The following is a 22,593-nucleotide window of genomic DNA, read 5'->3' on the forward strand; positions in this document are numbered from 1 at the left end:
CATTGAATTAAAACCTGCAGTCTGTATCATTGAATTGAACGAGTGCAGTTTGTTTCATTGAATGAACGAGTGCAGTACGATTCACTAAACAAGTAGATCACAAAATGTTTGTTCCATTGAAACAAGCAATACGGTTTGATTCATTGATCAATTCAATGACTTAATGAATGCAGTTTGTATAAATGATTGATAGCGTTGTGCTTGACACTTTGAAGGAATGAGTGAAGCTCCACTCATTGAATTAACAGGTGCAGTTTAGTTCATGGAGTGAATGTGTGCAGTTCGATTGAGACAATGTGTGAAGCTTGTGACATTGAACGATTGAGACTACCTCTGCTCATTGAATTGACAAGTGCAGCCTCTTTCAATGAATGAACGTGTGCAGTTTGATTCACTAACTGAGTTAGGTTTGTTCCATTCAAACAAGGAACAAGGTTTGATTCCCTGAATCAGTGACTGGAGTTGATTCAATGATTCAATGAATGCAGCTTGCTTCATTGAATGAGAGCGTTAATCTTGACAAACTGAAAGAATGAGAAAAGCTCTACTCATTAAATTAAGACCTGCAGTCTGTATCATTGAATTGAATGAGTGCAGTTTATGTCATTAAATGTACGAGTGCAGTACGATTCACTAAACAAGTAGATCACAAAATGTTTGTTCCATTGAAACAAGGAATACGGTTTGATTCATTGAATCAATTCAATGATTTAATGAATGCAGTTTGTATAATTGAATGAAAGCGTTGTGCTTGACACTTTGAAGGAATGAGGGACCCTCCACTCATTGAATTAACAGGTGCAGTTTAGTTCATGGAGTGAATGTGTGCAGTTTGATTGAGACAATGTGTGAAGCTTGTGACACTGAACGAAGGAGAGCAGCTCCACTTACTGAATTGACAAGTACAGCCTCTTTCATTGAATGATCGTGTGCAGTTTGATTCACTATCGTGAGTGACTTAGGTTTGTTCCAGTGAAACAAGGAATAAGGTTTGATTCATTGAATCATTGATTGCAGTTTGATTCAATGATTCAATGAATGCAGCTTGCTTCATTGAATGAGAGCGTTAATCTTGACAAACTGAAAGAATGAGAAAAGCTCTACTCATTAAATTAAGACCTGCAGTCTGTATCTTTGAATTGAATGAGTGCAGTTTATGTCATTAAATGTACGAGTGCAGTACGATTCACTAAACAAGTAGATCACAAAATGTTTGTTCCATTGAAACAAGGAATACGGTTTGATTCATTGAATCAATTCAATGATTTAATGAATGCAGTTTGTATAATTGAATGAAAGCGTTGTGCTTGACATTTTGAAGGAATGAGAGACCCTCCACTCATTGAATTAACAGGTGCAGTTTAGTTCATGGAGTGAATGTGTGCAGTTTGATTGAGACAATGTGTGAAGCTTGTGACACTGAACGAATGAGAACAGCTCCACTTATTGAATTGACAAGTACAGCCTCTTTCATTGAATGATCGTGTGCAGTTTGATTCACTAACCTGAGTGACTTCGGTTTGTTCCAGTGAAACAAGGAATAAGGTTTGATTCATTGAATCATTGATTGCAGTTTGATTCAATGATTCAATGATTGCAGCTTGATTCATTGAATGAAAGCGTTAAGCTTGACCCATTGAATGCATGAGAGAAGCTCTAGTCATTGAATTAAGTTCTGCAGTCTCTATCAATGAATGCAGTTTGTTTCATTGAATGAACGAGTGCAGTAGGATTCACTAAACAAGTGAATCACGAAATGTTTGTTCCATTGAAACAAGTAACATTGAACGAATGAGACTAGCTCTGCTCATTGAATTGACAAGTGCAGCCTCTTTCATTGAATGAACGCGTGCAGTTTGATTCACTAACCTGAGTGACTTAGGTTTGTTCAAGCGAAACAAGGAACAAGGTTTGATACATTGAATCAGTGCTTGTAGTTTGATTCAATGATTCAATGAATGCAGCGGGTGTCATTGAATGAAAGCATTAAGCTTGACACATTGAATGAATGAGAGAATCTCTACTCATTGAATTAAGACATGCAGTCTGTATCACTGAATTGAATGAGAGCACTTTGTTTCATTGAATGAACGAGTGCAGTAGGATTCACTAAACAAGTGAATCACGAAATGTTTGTTCCATTGAAACAAGGAATATGGTTTTATTCTTTGAATCAATTCAATGATTTAATGAATGTAGTTTGTATAATTGAATGAAAGCGTTGTGCTTGACACTTTGAAGGAATGAGAGACCCTCCACTCATTGAATTAACAGGAGCAGTTTAGTTCATGGAGTGAATGTGTGCAGTTCGATTGAGACAATGTGTGAAGCTTGTGACAGTGAACGAATGAGACTAACTCTGCTCATTGAATTGACAAGTGCAGCCTCTTTCATTGAATGATCGTGTGCAGTTTGATTCACTAACCTGAGTGACTTAGGTTTTTTCCAGTGAAATAAGGAATAAGGTTTGATTCATTAAATCAGTGTTTGTAGTTTGATTCAATGATTCAATGATTCAATGAATGCAGCTTGATTCATTGAATGAAAGCGTTAAGCTTGACCCATTGAATGCATGAGAAAAGCTCTATTCATTGAATTAAGTTCTGCATTCTCTATCAATGAATGCAGTTTGTTTCATTGAATGAACGAGTGCAGTAGGATTCACTAAACAAGTGAATCACGAAATGTTTGTTCCATTGAAACAAGGAATATGGTTTGATTCTTTGAATCAATTCAATGATTTAATGAATTTAGTTTGTATAATTGAATGAAAGCGTTGTGCTTGACACTTTGAAGGAATGAGAGAAGCTCCACTCATTGAATTAACAGGTGCAGTTTAGTTCATGGAGTGAATGTGTGCAGTTTGATTGAGACAATGTGTGAAGCTTGTGACATTGAACGAATGAGTGTAGCTCTGCTCATTGAATTGACAAGTGCAGCCTCTTTCAATGAACGAACGTGTGCAGTTTGATTCACTAACCTGAGTGACTTAGGTTTGTTCCAGCGAAACAAGGAACAAGGTTTGATACATTGAATCAGTGCTTGCAGTTTGATTCAATGATTCAATGAATGCAGCTTGTGTCATTGAATGAAAGCATTAAGCTTGTCCCATTGAATGAATGAGAGAATCTCTACGCATTGAATTAAGACATGCAGTCTGTATCACTGAATTGAATGAGAGCACTTTGTTTCATTGATTGAACGAGTGCAGTAGGATTCACTAAACAAGTGAATCACGAAATGTTTGTTTCATTCAAACAAGGATTATGGTGTGACTCATTGAATCAATTCAATGACTTAATGAATGCAGTTTGTAGAAATGATTGATAGCGTTGCGCTTGACACTTTGAAGGAATGAGAGAAGCTCCACTCATTGAATTAACAGGTGCAGTTTAGTTCATGGAGTGAATGTGTGCAGTTCGATTGAGACAATGTGTGAAGCTTGTGACAGTGAACGAATGAGACTAACTCTGCTCATTGAATTGACAAGTGCAGCCTCTTTCATTGAATGATCGTGTGCAGTTTGATTCACTAACCTGAGTGACTTAGGTTTGTTCCAGTGAAACAAGGAATAAGGTTTGATTCATTAAATCAGTGTTTGTAGTTTGATTCAATGATTCAATGATTCAAAGAATGCAGCTTGATTCATTGAATGAAAGCGTTAAGCTTGACCCATTGAATACATGAGAAAAGCTCTATTCATTGAATTGAGTTCTGCATTCTCTATCAATGAATGCAGTTTATTTCATTGAATGAACGAGTGCAGTAGGATTCACTGAACAAGTGAATCACGAAATGTTTGTTCCATTGAAATAAGGAATATGGTTTGATTCTTTGAATCAATTCAATGATTTAATGAATTTAGGTTGTATAATTGAATGAAAGCGTTGTGCTTGACACTTTGAAGGAATGAGAGACTCTCTACTCATTGAATTAACAGGAGCAGTTTAGTTCATGGAGTGAATGTGTGCAGTCCGATTGTGACAATGTGTGGAACTTTTGACATTGAACGAATGAGACTAGGTCTGCTCATTGAATTGACACGTGCAGACTCTTTCATTGAATGATCGTGTGCAGTTTGATTCATTAACCTGAGTGACTTAGGTTTGTTCCAATGAAACAAGGAATAAGGTTTGATTCATTAAATCAGTATTTGTAGTTTGATTCAATGATTCAATGATTCAATGAATGCAGCTTGATTCATTGAATGAAAGCGTTAAGCTTGACCCATTGAATGCACAAGAGAAGCTCTATTCATTGAATTGTTCTGCAGTCTCTATCAATTAATGCAGTTTGTTTCATTGAATGAACGAGTGCAGTAGAATTCACTAAACATGTGAATCACGAAATGTTTGTTCCATTGAAACAAGGAATATGGTTTGATTCTTTGAATCAATTCAATGATTTAATGAATTTAGTTTGTATAATTGAATGAAAGCGTTGTGCTTGACACTTTGAAGGAATGAGAGACCCTCTACTCATTGAATTAACAGGAGCAGTTTAGTTCATGGAGTGAATGTGTGCAGTTCGATTGTGACAATGTGTGGAACTTTTGACATTGAACGAATGAGTGTAGCTGTGCTCATTGAATTGACAAGTGCAGCCTCTTTCAATGAATGAACGTGTGCAGTTTGATTCACTAACCTGAGTGACATAGGTTTGTTCCAGTGAAACAAGGAACAAGGTTTGATACATTGAATCAGTGCTTGTAGTTTGATTCAATGATTCAATGAATGCAGCTTGTGTCTTTGAATGAAAGCATTAAGCTTGACCCATTGAATGAATGAGAGAACCTCTACTCATTGAATTAAGACATGCAGTCTGTAACACTGAATTGAATGAGTGCACTTTGTTTCATTGAATGAACGAATGCAGTAGGGTTCACTAAACAAGTGAATCACGAAATGTTTGTTTCATTGAAACAAGGATTATGGTGTGACTCATTGAATCAATTCAATGACTTAATGAATGCAGTTTGTAGAAATGATTGATAGCGTTGTGCTTGACATTCATGGAGTGAATGTGTGCAGTTCGATTGTGACAATGTGTGAAGCTTGTGACATTGAACGAATGAGACGAGCTCTGCTCATTGAATTGACAAGTGCAGCCTCTTTCAATGAACGAACGTGTGCAGTTTGATTCACTAACCGAGTTAGGTTTGTTCCATTCAAACAAGGAATAAGGTTTGATTCCCTGAATCCGTGACTGTAGTTTGATTCAATGATTCAATGAATGCAGCTTGTGTCATTGAATGAAAGAATTAAGCTTGACCCATTGAATGAATGAGAGAATCTCTACTCAGTGAATTAAGACATACAGTCTGTAACACAGAATTGAATGAGTGCTCTTTGTTTCATTGAATGAACGAGTGCAGTAGGATTCACTAACCTGAGTGACTTAGGTTTGGTCCAGTGAAACAAAGAATAAGGTTTGATTCATTGATTCAGTGTTTGTAGTTTGATTCAATGATTCAATGATTCAATGAATGCAGCTTGATTCATTGAATGAAAGCGTTAATCTTTACAGACTGAAAGAATGAGGAAAGCTCTACTCAGTGAATTAAGACATGCAGTCTGTAACACTGAATTGAATGAGCGCACTTTTTTTCATGGAATGAACGAGTGCAGAAGGATTCACTAAACAAGTTAATCACGAAATGTTTGTTTCATTGAAGCAAGGATTATGGTTTGACTCATTGAATCAATTCAATGACTTAATGAATGCAGTTTGTAGAAAAGATTGATAGCGTTGTGCTTGACACTTTGAAGGAATGAGAGAAGCTCCACTCATTGAATTAACAGTTGCAGTTTAGTTCATGGAGTGAATGTGTGCAGTTCGATTGAGACAATGTGTGAAGCTTGTGACATTGAACGAATGAGACTACCTCTGCTCATTGAATTGACAAGTGCAGCCTCTTTCAATGAATGAACGTGTGCAGTTTGATTCACTAACTGAGTTAGGTTTGTTCCATTCAAACAAGGAACAAGGTTTGATTCCCTGAAACAGTGACTGTAGTTGATTCAATGATTCAATGAATGCAGCTTGCTTCATTGAATGAGAGCGTTAATCTTGACAAACTGAAAGAATGAGAAAAGCTCTACTCATTAAATTAAGACCTGCAGTCTGTATCATTGAATTGAATGAGTGCAGTTTGTTTCATTAAATGTACGAGTGCAGTACGATCACTAAACAAGTAGATCACAAAATGTTTGTTCCATTGAAACAAGGAATACGGTTTGATACATTGAATCAATTCAATGATTTAATGAATGCAGTTTGTATAATTGAATGAAAGCGTTGTGCTTGACACTTTGAAGGAATGAGAGACCCTCCACTCATTGAATTAACAGGTGCAGTTTAGTTCATGGAGTGAATGTGTGCAGTTTGATTGAGACAATGTGTGAAGCTTGTGACACTGAACGAATGAGAGCAGCTCCACTTATTGAATTGACAAGTACAGCCTCTTTCATTGAATGATCGTGTGCAGTTTGATTCACTAACCTGAGTGACTTAGGTTTGTTCCAGTGAAACAAGGAATAAGGTTTGATTCATTGAATCAGTGATTGTCGTTTGATTCAATGATTCAATGAATTCAGCTTGTGTCAGTGAATGAAAGCATTCAGCTTGACTCACTGAATGAATGAGAGATGCTCTACTCTTTGAATTAAGACATGCAGACTGTAACATTGAATTGAATGAGTGCACTTTGTTTCATTGAATGAACGAGTGCAGTAGGACTCACTAAACAAGTGAATCACGAAATGTTTGTTTCATTGAAACAAGGATTATGGTTTGACTCATTGAATCAATTCAATGATTAATGAATGCAGTTTGTAGAAAAGATTGATAGCGTTGTGCTTGACACTTTGAAGGAATGAGAGAAGCTCCACTCATTGAATTAACAGGTGCAGTTTAGTTCATGGAGTGAATGTGTGCAGTTCGATTGAGACCATGTGTGAAGCTTGTGACATTGAACGAATGAGACTACCTCTGCTCATTGAATTGACAAGTGCAGCCTCTTTCAATGAATGAACGTGTGCAGTTTGATTCACTAACTGAGTTAGGTTTGTTCCATTCAAACAAGGAACAAGGTTTGATTCCCTGAATCAGTGACTGGAGTTGATTCAATGATTCAATGAATGCAGCTTGCTTCATTGAATGAGAGCGTTAATCTTGACAAACTGAAAGAATGAGAAAAGCTCTACTCATTAAATTAAGAATTGCAGTCTGTATCATTGAATTGAATGAGTGCAGTTTATTTCATTAAATGTACGAGTGCAGTACGATTCACTAAACAAGTAGATCACAAAATGTTTGTTCCATTGAAACAAGGAATACGGTTTGATTCATTGAATCAATTCAATGATTTAATGAATGCAGTTTGTATAATTGAATGAAAGCGTTGTGCTTGACACTTTGAAGGAATGAGAGAAGCTCCACTCATTGAATTAACAGGTGCAGTTTAGTTCATGGAGTGAATGTGTGCAGTTTGACTGAGACAATGTGTGAAGCTTGTGACACTGAACGAATGAGAACAGCTCCACTTATTGAATTGACAAGTACAGCCTCTTTCATTGAATGAACCTGTGCAGTTTGATTCACTAACCTGAGTGACTTAGGCTTGTTCCAGTGAAACAAGGAATAAGCTTTGATTCATTGAATCAGTGATTGTAGTTTGATTCAATGATTCAATGAATTCAGCTTGTGTCAGTGAATGAAAGCATTAAGCTTGACTCATTGAATGAATGAGAGATGCTCTACTCTTTGAATTAAGACATGCAGTCTGTAACATTGAATTGAATGAGTGCACTTTGTTTCATTGAATGAACGAGTGCAGTAGGATTCACTAAACAAGTGAATCACGGAATGTTTGTTTCATTGAAACAAGGATTATGGTGTGACTCATTGAATCAAATCAATGACTTAATGAATGCAGTTTGTATAAATGATTGATAGCGTTGTGCTTGACACTTTGAAGGAATGAGTGAAGCTCCACTCATTGAATTAACAGGTGCAGTTTAGTTCATGGAGTGAATATGTGCAGTTCGATTGAGACAATGTGTGAAGCTTGTGACATTGAACGAATGAGACGACCTCTGCTCATTGAATTGACAAGTGCAGCCTCTTTCAATGAATGAACGTGTGCAGTTTGATTCACTAACTGAGTTAGGTTTGTTCCATTCAAACAAGGAACAAGGTTTGATTCCCTGAATCAGTGACTGCAGTTGATTCAATGATTCAATGAATGCAGCTTGCTTAATTGAATGAGAGCGTTAATCTTGACAAACTGAAAGAATGAGAAAAGCTCTACTCATTAAATTAAGACCTGCAGTCTGTATCATTGAATTGAATGAGTGCAGTTTATTTCATTATATGTTCGAGTGCAGTACGATTCACTAAACAAGTAGATCACAAAATGTTTGTTCCATTGAAACAAGGAATACGGTTTGATCCATTGAATCAATTCAATGATTTAATGAATGCAGTTTGTATAATTGAATGAAAGCGTTGTGCTTGACACTTTGAAGGAATGAGAGACCCTCCACTCATTGAATTAACAGGTGCAGTTTAGTTCATGGAGTGAATGTGTGCAGTTTGATTGAGACAATGTGTGAAGCTTGTGACACTAAACGAAGGAGTACAGCCTCTTTCATTGAATGATCGTGTGCAGTTTGATTCACTAACCTGAGTGACTTAGATTTGTTCCAGTGAAACAAGGAATAAGGATTGATTCATTGAATCATTGATTGCAGTTTGATTCAATGATTCAATGATTGCAGCTTGATTCATTGAATGAAAGCGTTAAGCTTGACCCATTGAATGCATGAGAGAAGCTCTAGTCGTTGAATTAAGTTCTGCAGTCTCTATCAATGAATGCAGTTTGTTTCATTGAATGAACGAGTGCAGTAGGATTCACTAAACAAGTGAATCACGAAATGTTTGTTCCATTGAAACAAGGAATATGGTTTTATTCTTTGAATCAATTCAATGATTTAATGAATTTAGTTTGTATAATTGAATGAAAGCGTTGTGCTTGACACTTTGAAGGAATGAGAGACCCTCTACTCATTGAATTAACAGGTGCAGTTTAGTTCATGGAGTGAATGTGTGCAGTTCGATTGTGACAATGTGTGGAACTTTTGACATTGGACGAATGAGACTAGCTCTGCTCATTGAATTGACAAGTGCAGCCTCTTTCAATGAATGAACGTGTGCAGTTTGATTCATTAAGCTGAATGACTTAGGTTTGTTCCAGTGAAACAATGAATAAGGTTTGATTCATTGAATCAGTGATTGTAGTTTGATTCAATGATTCAATGAATTCAGCTTGTGTCAGTGAATGTTGTGACTCATTGAATCAATTCAATGACTTAATGAATGCAGTTTGTAGAAATGATTGATAGCGTTGTGCTTGACACTTTGAAGGAATGAGAGAAGCTCCACTCGTTGAATTAACAGGTGCAGTTTAGTTCGTGGAGTGAATGTGTGCAGTTCGATAGAGACAATGTGTGAAGCTTGTGACATTGAACGAATGAGACTAGCTCTGCTCATTGAATTGACAAGTGCAGCCTCTTTCACTGAATGAACGCGTGCAGTTTGATTCACTATCCTGAGTGACTTAGGTTTGTTCCAGTGAAACAAGGAATAAGGTTTGATTCATTGAATCAGTGATTGTAGTTTGATTCAATGATTCAATGAATGCAACTTGATTCATTGAATGAAAGCGTTAAGCTTGACACATTGAATGCATGAGAGAAGCTCTATTCATTGAATTACGTTCTGCAGCCTCTATCAATGATTGCAGTTTGTTTCATTGATTGAACGAGTGCAGTAGAATTTACTAAACAAGTGAATCACGAAATGTTTGTTTCATTCAAACAAGGATTATGGTGTGACTCATTGAATCAATTCAATGACTTAATGAATGCAGTTTGTAGAAATGATTGACAGCGTTGTGCTTGACACTTTGAAGGAATGAGAGAAGCTCCACTCAATGAATTAATAGGTGCAGTTTAGTTCTTGGAGTGAATGTGTGCAATTCGATTGAGACAATGTGTGAAGCTTGTGACATTGAACGAATGACACTAGCTCTGCTCATTGAATTGACAAGTGCAGCCTCTTTCAATGAACGAACGTGTGCAGTTTGATTCACTAACTGAGTTAGGTTTGTTCCATTCAAACAAGGAACAAGGTTTGATTCCCTGAATCAGTGACTGTAGTTTGATTCAATGATTCAATGAATGCAGCTTGATTCATTGAATGAAAGCATTAAGCTTGACCCATTGAATAAATGAGAGAATCTCTACTCATTGAATTAACAGGAGCAGTTTAGTTCATGGAGTGAATGTGTGCAGTTCGATTGTGACAGTGTGTGGAACTTTTGACATTGAACGAATGAGTGTAGCTCTGTTCATTGAATTGACAAGGGCAGCCTCATTCAATGAATGAACGTGTGCGGTTTGATTCACGAAGCTGAGCGACTTAGGTTTGTTCCAGTGAAACAAGGAATAAGGTTTGATACATTGAATCAGTGCTTGTAGTTTGATTCAATGATTCAATGAATGCAGCTTGTGTCATTGAATGAAAGCATTACGCTTGACCCATTGAATGAATGAGAGAATCTCTACTCATTGAATTAAGACATGCAGTCTGTAACACTGAATTGAATGAGTGCACTTTGTTTCATTGAATGAACGAGTGCAGTAGGATTCACTAAACAAGTGAATCACGAAATGTTTGTTTCATTCAAACATGGATTATGGTGTGACTCATTGAATCAATTCAATGACTTAATGAATGCAGTTTGTAGAAATGATTGATAGCGTTGTGCTTGACACTTTGAAGGAATGAGTGAAGCTCCACTCTTTCAATTAACAGGTGCAGTTTAGTTCATGGAGTGAATGTGTGCAGTTCGATTGAGACAATGTGTGAAGCTTGTGACATTGAACGAATGAGACTAGCTCTGCTCATTGATTTGATAAGTGCAGCCTCTTTCATTGAATGAACGCGTGCTGTTTGATTCACTAACCTGAGTGACTTAGGTTTGTACCTGTGAAACAAGGAATAAGGTTTGATTCATTGAATCAGTGATTGTAGTTTGATTCAATGATTGAATGAATGCAGCTTGATTCATTGAATGAAAGCGTTAAGCTTGACCCATTGAATGCATGCGAGAAGCTCTATTCATTGAATTAAGTTCTGCAGTCTCTATCAATGATTGCAGTTTGTTTCATTGAATGAACGAGTGCAGTAGGATTCACTAAACAAGTGAATAACGAAATGTTTGTTCCATTGAAACAAGGAATATGGTTTGATTCTTTGAATCAATTCAATGATTTAATGAATTTAGCTTGTAAAATTGAATGAAAGCGTTGTGCTTGACACTTTGAAGGAATGAGAGACCCTCTACTCATTGAATTAACAGGAGCAGTTTAGTTCATGGAGTGAATGTGTGCAGTTCGATTGTGACAATGTGTGGAACTTTTGACATTGGACGAATGAGACTAGCTCTGCTCATTGAATTGACAAGTGCAGCCTCTTTCATTGAATGAACGTGTGCAGTTTGATTCATTAATCTTAGGTTTGTTCCAGTGACTTAGGTTTGTTCCAGTGAAACAATGAATAAGGTTTGATTCATTGAATCAGTGATTGTAGTTTGATTCAATGATTCAATGAATTCAGCTTGTGTCAGTGAATGTTGTGACTCATTGAATCAATTCAATGACTTAATGAATACAGTTTGTAGAAATGATTGATAGCGTTGTGCTTGACACTTTGAAGGAATGAGAGAAGCTCCACTCGTTGAATTAACAGGTGCAGTTTAGTTCGTGGAGTGAATGTGTGCAGTTCGATAGAGACAATGTGTGAAGCTTGTGACATTGAACGAATGAGACTAGCTCTGCTCATTGAATTGACAAGTGCAGCCTCTTTCACTGAATGAACGCGTGCAGTTTGATTCACTATCCTGAGTGACTTAGGTTTGTTCCAGTGAAACAAGGAATAAGGATTGATTCATTGAATCATTGATTGCAGTTTGATTCAATGATTCAATGATTGCAGCTTGATTCATTGAATGAAAGCCTTAAGCTTGACCCATTGAATGTATGAGAGAAGCTCTAGTCGTTGAATTAAGTTCTGCAGTCTCTATCAATGAATGCAGTTTGTTTCATTGAATGAACGAGTGCAGTAGGATTCACTAAACAAGTGAATCACGAAATGTTTGTTCAATTGAAACAAGGAATATGGTTTTATTCTTTGAATCAATTCAATGATTTAATGAATTTAGTTTGTATAATTGAATGAAAGCGTTGTGCTTGACACTTTGAAGGAATGAGAGACCCTCTACTCATTGAATTAACAGGAGCAGTTTAGTTCATGGAGTGAATGTGTGCAGTTCGATTGTGACAATGTGTGGAACTTTTGACATTGGACGAATGAGACTAGCTCTGCTCATTGAATTGACAAGTGCAGCCTCTTTCAATGAATGAACGTGTGCAGTTTGATTCATTAAGCTGAGTGACTTAGGTTTGTTCCAGTGAAACAATGAATAAGGTTTGATTCATTGAATCAGTGATTGTAGTTTGATTCAATGATTCAATGAATTCAGCTTGTGTCAGTGAATGTTGTGACTCATTGAATCAATTCAATGACTTAATGAATACAGTTTGTAGAAATGATTGATAGCGTTGTGCTTGACACTTTGAAGGAATGAGAGAAGCTCCACTCGTTGAATTAACAGGTGCAGTTTAGTTCGTGGAGTGAATGTGTGCAGTTCGATTGAGACAATGTGTGAAGCTTGTGACATTGAACGAATGAGACTAGCTCTGCTCATTGAATTGACAAGTGCAGCCTCTTTCACTGAATGAACGCGTGCAGTTTGATTCACTATCCTGAGTGACTTAGGTTTGTTCCAGTGAAACAAGGAATAAGGTTTGATTCATTGAATCAGTGATTGTAGTTTGATTCAATGATTCAATGAATGCAACTTGATTCATTGAATGAAAGCGTTAAGCATGACCCATTGAATGCATGAGAGAAGCTCTATTCATTGAATTACGTTCTGCAGTCTCTATCAATGATTGGAGTTTGGTTCATTGAATGAACGAGTGCAGTAGGATTTACTAAACAAGTGAATCACGAAATGTTTCTTTCATTGAAACAAGGATTATGGAGTGACTCATTGAATCAATTCAATGACTTAATGAATGCAGTTTGTAGAAATGATTGATAGCGTTGTGCTTGACACTTTGAAGGAATGAGAGAAGCTCCACTCATTGAATTAACAGGTGCAGTTTAGTTCATGGAGTGAATGTGTGCAGTTCGATTGTGACAATGTGTGGAGCTTGTGACAATGAACGAATGAGACTAGCTCTACTCATTGAATTGACAAGTGCAGCCTCTTTCATTGATTGAACGTGTGCAGTTTGATTCACTGAACAAGCGAATCAAGAAATGTTTGTTTCATTGAAACAAGGATTATGGTTTGAATCATTGAATCAATTCAATGATTTAATGAATGAAGTTTGTCGAAATGATTGATCGCGTTGTGCTTGACACTGTGAAGGAATGAGAGAAGTTCCACTCATTGAATTAACAGGTGCAGTTTAGTTCATGGAGTGATTGCGTGCAGTTCGATTGTGACAATGTGTGGAGCTTGTGACATTGAACGAATGAGACTAGCTCTGCTCATTGAATTGACAAGTGCAGCCTCTTTCAATGAATGAACGTGTGCAGTTTGATTCACTAACCTGAGTGACTTAGGTTTGTTCCAGTGAAACAAGGAACAAGGTTTGATACATTGAATCAGTGCTTGTAGTTTGATTCAATGATTCAATGAATGCAGCTTGTGTCATTGAATGAAAGCATTAAGCTTGACCCATTGAATGAATGTGAGAATCTCTACTCATTGAATTAAGACCTGCAGTCTGTATCATTGAATTGAACGAGTGCAGTTTATTTCATTGAATGAACGAGTGCAGTAGGATTCACTGAACAAGTAGATCACAAAATGTTTGTTCCATTGAAACAAGGAATACGATTTGATTCAGTGAATCAGTTCAATGATTTAATGAATTTAGTTTGTATAATTGAATGAAAGCGTTGTGCTTGACACTTTGAAGGAATGAGAGAAGCTCCACTCTTTGAATTAACAGGTGCAGTTTAGTTCATGGAGTGAATGTCTGCATTTCGATTGAGACAATGTGTGAAGCTTGTGACATTGAACGAATGAGACTAGCTCTGCTCAATGAATTGACAAGTGCAGCATCATTCATTGAAAAAACGTGTGCAGTTTGATTCACTAAACTGAGTGAGTTAGGTTTGTTCCATTCAAACAAGGAACAAGGTTTGATTCCCTGAATCAGTGACTGTAGTTTGATTCAATGATTCAATGAATGCAGCTTGTGTCATTGAATGAAAGCATTAAGCTTGACCCATTGAATGAATGAGAGAATCTCTACTCATTGAATTAAGACATGCAGTCTGTAACACTGAATTGAATGAGCGCACTTTGTTTCATTGAATGAACGAGTGCAGAAGGATTCACTAAACAAGTGAATCACGGAATGTTTGTTTCATTGAAACAAGGATTATGGTGTGACTCATTGAATCAATTCAATGACTTAATGAAAGCAGTTTGTAGAAATGATTGATAGCGTTGTGCTTGACACTTTGAAGGAATGAGAGAAGCTCCACTCATTGAATTAACAGGTGCAGTTAAGTTCATGGAGTGAATGTGTTCAGTTCGATTGAGACAATGTGTGAAGCTTGTGACATTGAACGAATGAGACTAGCTCTGCTCATTGAATTGACAAGTGCAGCGTCTTTCATTGAATGAACGCATGCAGTTTGATTCACTAACCTGAGTGACTTAGGTTTGTTCCAGTGAAACAAGGAATAAGGTTTGATTGATTGAATCAGTGATTGTAGTTTGATTCAATGATTGAATGAATGCAGCTTGATTCATTGAATGAAAGCGTTAAGCTTGATCCATTGAATGCATGAGAGAAGCTGTATTCATTGAATTAAGTTCTGCAGTCTCTATCAATGCTTGCAGTTTGTTTCATTGAATGAACGAGTGCAGTAGGATTCACTAAACAAGTGAATCACGAAATGTTTATCCCATTGAAACAAGGAATATGGTTTGATTCTTTGAATCAATTCAATGACTTAATGAAAGCAGTTTGTAGAAATGATTGATAGCGTTGTGCTTGACACTTTGAAGGAATGAGAGAAGCTCCACTCATTGAATTAACAGGTGCAGTTTAGTTCATGGACTGAATGTGTGCAGTTCGATTGAGACAATGCGTGAAGCTTGTGACATTGAACGAATGAGACTAGCTCTGCTCATTGAATTGACAAGAGCAGCATCTTTCATTGAATGATCGTGTGCAGTTCGATTCATTAACCTGAGTGACTTAGGTTTGTTCCAGTGAAACAAGGAATAAAGTTTGATTCATTAAATCAGTGTTTGTAGTTTGATTCAATGATTCAATGATTCAAAGAATGCAGGTTGATTCATTGAATGAAAGCGTTAAGCTTGACCAATTGAATGCATGAGAGATGCTCATTGAATTGTTCTGCAGTCTCTATCAATGAATGCAGTTTGTTTCATTGAATGAACGAGTGCAGTAGGATTCACTAAACAAGTGAATCACGAAATGTTTGTTTCATTCAAACATGGATTATGGTGTGACTCATTGAATCAATTCAATGACTTAATGAATGCAGTTTGTAGAAATGATTGATAGCGTTGTGCTTGACACCTTGAAGGAATGAGTGAAGCTCCACTCATTGAATTAACAGGTGCAGTTTAGTTCATGGAGTGAATGTGTGCAGTCCGATTGAGACAACGTGTGAAGCTTGTGACATTGAACGAATGAGACTAGCTCTGCTCATTGAATTGAAAAGTGCAGCCTCTTTCAATGAATGAACGTGTGCTGTTTGATTCACTAACCTGAGTGACTTAGGTTTGTACCAGTGAAACAAGTAATAAGGTTTGATACATTGAATCAGTGCTTGTAGTTTGATTCAATGATTCAATGAATGCAGCTTGTGTCATTGAATGAAAGCATTAAGCTTGACCATTGAATGAATGAGAGAATCTCTACTCATTGAATTAAGACATGCAGTCTGTAACATTGAATTGAATGAGTGCACTTTGTTTCATTGAATGAACGAGTGCAGTAGGATTCACTAAACAAGTGAATCACGAAATGTTTGTTCCATTCAAACATGGATTATGGTGTGACTCATTGAATCAATTCAATGACTTAATGAATGCAGTTTGTAGAAATGATTGATAGCGTTGTGCTTGACACTTTGAATGAATGAGAGAAGCTGCACTCATTGAATTAACAGGGGCAGTTTAGTTCATGGAGTGAATGTGTGCAGTTCGATTGTGACAATGTGTGGAGCTTGTGACAATGAATGAATGAGACTAGCTCTGCTCATTGAATTGACAAGTGCAGCCTTTTTCAATGAATGAACTTGTGCAGTTTGATTCACTAACTGAGTTAGGTTTGTTCCATTCAAACAAGGAATAATGTTTGATTCATTGACTTAGTGATTGTAGTTTGATTCAATGATTCAATGAATTCAGCTTTATTCATTGAATGAAAGCGTGAAGCTTGACCCATTGAATGCATGAGAGAAGCTCTATTCATTGAATTAAGTTCTGCAGTCTCTATCAATGAATGCAGTTTATTTCATTGAATGAACGAGTGCAGTACGATTTACTAAACAAGTGAATCACGAAATCTTTGTTCCATTGAAACAAGGAATATGATTTGATTCTTTGAATCACTTCAATGATTTAATGAATGTAGTTTATATAATTGAATGAAAGCGTTGTGCTTGACACTTTGAAGGAATGAGAGACCCTCTACTCATTGAATTTACAGGAGCAGTTTAGTTCATGGAGTGAATGTGTGCAGTTCGATTGTGTCAATGTGTGGAGCTTGTGACAACGAACGAATGAGACTACCTCTACTTATTGAATTGACAAGTGCCGCCTCATTCATTGAAAAAAACGTGTGCAGTTTGATTCACTAAACTTAGTGAGTTAGGTTTGTTCCATTGAAACAAGGAACAAGGTTTGATACATTGAATCAGTGCTTCTAGTTTGATTCAATGGTACAATGAATGCAGCTTGTGTTAGTGAATGAACGCATTAAGCTTGACTCATTGAAGGAATGAGAGATGCTCTACTCATTGAATTAAGACCTGCAGTTTGTATCATTGAATTGAACGAGTGCAGTTTATTTTATTGAATGAACGAGAGCAGTAGGATTCACTAAACAAGTAGATCACAAAATGTTTGTTCCATTGAAACAAGGAATACGATTTGATTCAGTGAATCAGTTCAATGATTTAATGAATGCAGATTGTATAATTGAATGAAAGCGTTGTGCTTGACACTGTGAAGGAATGAGAGAAGTTCCACTCATTGAATTAACAGGTGCAGTTTAGTTCATGGAGTGAATGTGTGCAGTTCGATTGTGACAATGTGTGGAGCTTGTGACAATGAACGAATGAGACTAGCTCTACTCATTGAATTGACAAGTGCAGCCTCTTTCATTGATTGAATGTGTGCAGTTTGATTCACTGAACAAGTGAATCAAGAAATGTTTGTTTCATTGAAACAAGGATTATGGTTTGAATCATTGAATCAATTCAATGACTTAATGAATGCAGTTTGTCGAAATGATTGATCGCGTTGTGCTTGACACTTTGAAGGAATGAGAGAAGCTCCACTCTTTGAATTAACAGGAGCAGTTTAGTTCATGGAGTGAATGTGTGCAGTTCGATTGTGACAATGTGTGGAACTTTTGACATTGAACGCATGAGACTAGTTCTGCTCATTGAATTGACAAGTGCAGCCTCTTTCAATGAATGAACGTGTGCAGTTTGATTCACTAACTGAGTTAGGTTTGTTCCATTCAAACAAGGAACAAGGTTTGATTCCCTGAATCAGTTATTATAGTTTGATTCAATGATTCAATGAATCCAGCTTGTGTCATTGAATGAAAGCATTAAGCTTGACCCATTGAATGAATGAGAGAATCTCTACTCATTGAATTAAGACATTGCAGTCTGTAACATTGAATTGAATGACTGCACTTTGTTTCATTGAATGAACGAGTGCAGTAGGATTCACTAAACAAGTGAATCACGAAATGTTTGTTTCATTGAAACAAAGAATACGGTTTGATTCATTGAATCAATTCAATGATTTAATGAATGCAGTTTGTATAATTGAATGAAAGCGTTGTGCTTGACACTTTGAATGAATGAGAGAAGCTCCACCCATTGAATTAACCTGTGCAGTTTAGTTCATGAAGTGAATGTGTGCAATTCGATTGAGACAATGTGTGAAGCTTGTGACATTGAACGAATGAGACTAGCTCTGCTCATTGAATTGACAAGTGCAGCCTCTTTCAATGAACGAACGTGTGCAGTTTGATTCACTAACTGAGTTAGGATTGTTCCATTTAAACAAGGAACACGGTTTGATTCCCCGAATCAGTGACTGTAGTTTGATTCAATGATTCAATGAATGCAGCTTGTGTCATTGAATGAAAGCATTCAGCTTGACCCATTGAATGAATGAGAGAATCTCTACTCATTGAATTAAGACATGTCGTCTGTAACACTGAATTGAATGAGTGCACTTTGTTTCATTGAATGAACGAGTGCAGTAGGATTCACTAAACAAGTGAATCACGAAATGTTTGTTTCATTCAAACATGGATTATGGTGTGACTCATTGAATCAATTCAATGACTTAATGAATGCAGTTTGTAGAAATGATTGATAGCGTTGTGCTTGACAATTTGAAGGAATGAGTGAAGCTCCACTCATTGAATTAACAGGTGCAGGTTAGTTCATGGAGTGAATGTGTGCAGTTCGATTGAGACAATGCGTGAAGCTTGTGACATTGAACGAATGAGACTAGCTCTGCTCATTGAATTGACAAGTGCAGCCTCTTTCATTGAATGAACGCGTGCTGTTTGATTCACTAACCTGATTGACTTAGGTTTGTACCAGTGAAACAAGGAATAAGGTTTGATTCATTGAATCAGTGATTGTAGTTTGATTCAATGATTGAATGAATGCAGCTTGATTCATTGAATGAAAGCGTTAAGCTTGACCCATTGAATGCATGAGAGAAGCTCTATTCATTGACTTAAGTTCTGCAGTCTCTATCAATGAATGCAGTTTATTTCATTGAATGAACGAGTGCAGTAGGATTCACTAAACAAGTGAATCACGAAATGTTTGTTTCATTCAAACATGGATTATGGTGTGACTCATTGAATCAATTCAATGACTTAATGAATGCAGTTTGTAGAAATGATTGATAGCGTTGTGCTTGACACTTTGAAGGAATGAGTGAAGCTCCACTCATTGAATTTACAGGTGCAGTTTAGTTCATGGAGTGAATGTGTGCAGTTCGATTGTGACAATGTGTGGAGCTTGTGACATTGAACGAATGAGTGTTGCTCTGCTCATTGAATTGACAAGTGCAGGTCTTAATTCAATGAATGAACTTGTGCAGTTTGATTCACTAACTGAGATAGGTTTGTTCCATTCAAACAAGGAATAAAGTTTGATTCATTGAATCAGTGATTGTAGTTTGATTCAATGATTCAATGAATTCAGCTTGATTCATTGAATGAAAGCGTGAAGCTTGACCCATTGAATGCATGAGAGAAGCTCTATTCATTGAATTAAGTTCTGCAGTCTCTGTCAATGAATGCAGTTTATTTCATTGAATGAACGAGTGCAGTACGATTCACTAAACAAGTGAATCACGAAATCTTTGTTCCATTGAAACAAGGAATATGATTTGATTCTTTGAATCACTTCAATGATTTAATGAATGTAGTTTATATAATTGAATGAAAGCGTTGTGCTTGACACTTTGAAGGAATGTGAGACCCTCTACTCATTGAATTTACAGGAGCAGTTTAGTTCATGGAGTGAATGTGTGCAGTTCGATTGTGACAATGTGTGGAGCTTGTGACAAAGAACGAATCAGTCTACCTTTACTTATTGAATTGACCAGCAGTCTGTATCATTGAATTGAATGAGTGCAGTTTATTTCATTGAATAAACGAGTGCAGTAGGATTCACTAAACAAGTAGATCACAAATTGTTTGTTCCATTGAAACAAGGAATACGATTTGATTCAGTGAATCAGTTCAACGATTTAATGAATGCAGTTTGTATAATTGAATGAAAGCGTTGTGCTTGACACTGTGAAGGAATGAGAGAAGTTCCACTCATTGAATTAACAGGTGCAGTTTAGTTCATGGAGTGATTGTGTGCAGTTCGATTGTGACAATGTGTGGAGCTTGTGACAATGAACGAATGAGACGAGCTCTCCTCATTGAATTGACAAGTGCAGCCTCATTCATTGACAAAACGTGTGCAGTTTGATTCACTAAACTGAGTGAGTTAGGTTTGTTCCATTCAAACAAGGAACAAGGTTTGATTCCCTGAATCAGTGACTGTAGTTTGATTCAATGATTCAATGAATGCAGCTTGTGTCATTGAATGAAAGCATTAAGCTTGACCCATTGAATGAATGAGAGAATCTCTACTCATTGAATTAAGACATGCAGTCTGTAACACTGAATTGAATGAGTGCACTTTGTTTCATTGAATGAACGAGTGCAGTAGGATTCACTAAACAAGTGAATCACGGAATGTTTGTTTCATTGAAACAAGGATTATGGTGTGACTCATTGAATCAATTCAATGACTTAATGAATGCAGTTTGTAAAAATGATTGATAGCGTTGTGCTTGACACTTTGAAGGAATGAGAGAAGCTCCACTCATTGAATTAACAGGTGCAGTTTAGTTCATGGAGTGAATGTGTGCAGTTCGATTGTGACTTTGTGTGGAGCTTGTGACATTGAACGAATGAGTGTAGCTCTGCTCATTGAATTGACAAGTGCAGCCTCTTTCAATGAACGAACGAGTGCAGCTTGATTCACTAACCTGAGTGACTTAGGTTTGTTCCAGTGAAACAAGGAATAAGGTTTGATTCATTAAATCAGTGTTTGTAGTTTGATTCAATGGTTCAATGATTCAATGAATGCAGCTTGATTCATTGAATGAAAGCGTTAAGCTTGACCCATTGAATGCATGAGAGAAGCTCATTGAATTGTTTTGCAGTCTCTATCAATGAATGCAGTTTGTTTCATTGAATGAACGAGTGCAGTAGGATTCACTAAACATGTGAATCACAAAATGTTTGTTCCATTGAAACAAGGAATATGGTTTGATTCTTTGAATCAATTCAATGATTTAATGAATTTAGGTTGTAAAATTGAATGAAAGCGTTGTGCTTGACACTTTGAAGGAATGAGAGACCCTCTACTCATTGAATTAACAGGAGCATTTAGTTCATGGAGTGAATGTGTGCAGTTCGATTGTGACAATGTGTGGAACTTTTGACATTGAACGCATGAGACTAGTTCTGCTCATTGAATTGACAAGTGCAGCCTCTTTCAATGAATGAACGTGTGCAGTTTGATTCACTAACCTGAGTGACTTAGGTTTGTTCCAGTGAAACTAGGAACAAGGTTTGATACATTGAATCAGTGCTTGTAGTTTGATTCAATGGTTCAATGAATGCAGCTTGTGTCATTGAATGAAAGCATTAAGCTTGACCCATTGAATGAATGAGAGAATCTCTACTCATTGAATTAAGACATTGCAGTCTGTAACATTGAATTGAATGACTGCACTTTGTTTCATTGAATGAACGAGTGCAGTAGGATTCACTAAACAAGTGAATCACGAAATGTTTGTTTCATTGAAACAAAGAATACGGTTTGATTCATTGAATCAATTCAATGATTTAATGAATGCAGTTTGTATAATTGAATGAAAGCGTTGTGCTTGACACTTTGAATGAATGAGAGAAGCTCCACCCATTGAATTAACAGGTGCAGTTTAGTTCATGAAGTGAATGTGTGCAATTCGATTGAGACAATGTGTGAAGCTTGTGACATTGAACGAATGAGACTAGCTCTGCTCATTGAATTGACAAGTGCAGCCTCTTTCAATGAACGAACGTGTGCAGTTTGATTCACTAACTGAGTTAGGATTGTTCCATTCAAACAAGGAACAAGGTTTGATTCCCCGAATCAGTGACTGTAGTTTGATTCAATGATTCAATGAATGCAGCTTGTGTCATTGAATGAAAGCATTAAGCTTGACCCATTGAATGAATGAGAGAATCTCTACTCATTGAATTAAGACCTGCAGTCTATAACACTGAATTGAATGAGTGCACTTTGTTTCATTGAATGAACGAGTGCAGTAGGATTCACTAAACAAGTGAATCACGAAATGTTTGTTTCATTCAAACATGGATTATGGTGTGACTCATTGAATCAATTCAATGACTTAATGAATGCAGTTTGTAGAAATGATTGATAGCGTTGTGCTTGACAATTTGAAGGAATGAGTGAAGCTCCACTCATTGAATTAACAGGTGCAGGTTAGTTCATGGAGTGAATGTGTGCAGTTCGATTGAGACAATGCGTGAAGCTTGTGACATTGAACGAATGAGACTA

Source organism: Hemiscyllium ocellatum, chromosome 23 (genome assembly GCF_020745735.1).
Source record: "Hemiscyllium ocellatum isolate sHemOce1 chromosome 23, sHemOce1.pat.X.cur, whole genome shotgun sequence".
In the NCBI taxonomy this organism is placed as follows: Eukaryota; Metazoa; Chordata; class Chondrichthyes; order Orectolobiformes; family Hemiscylliidae; genus Hemiscyllium; species Hemiscyllium ocellatum.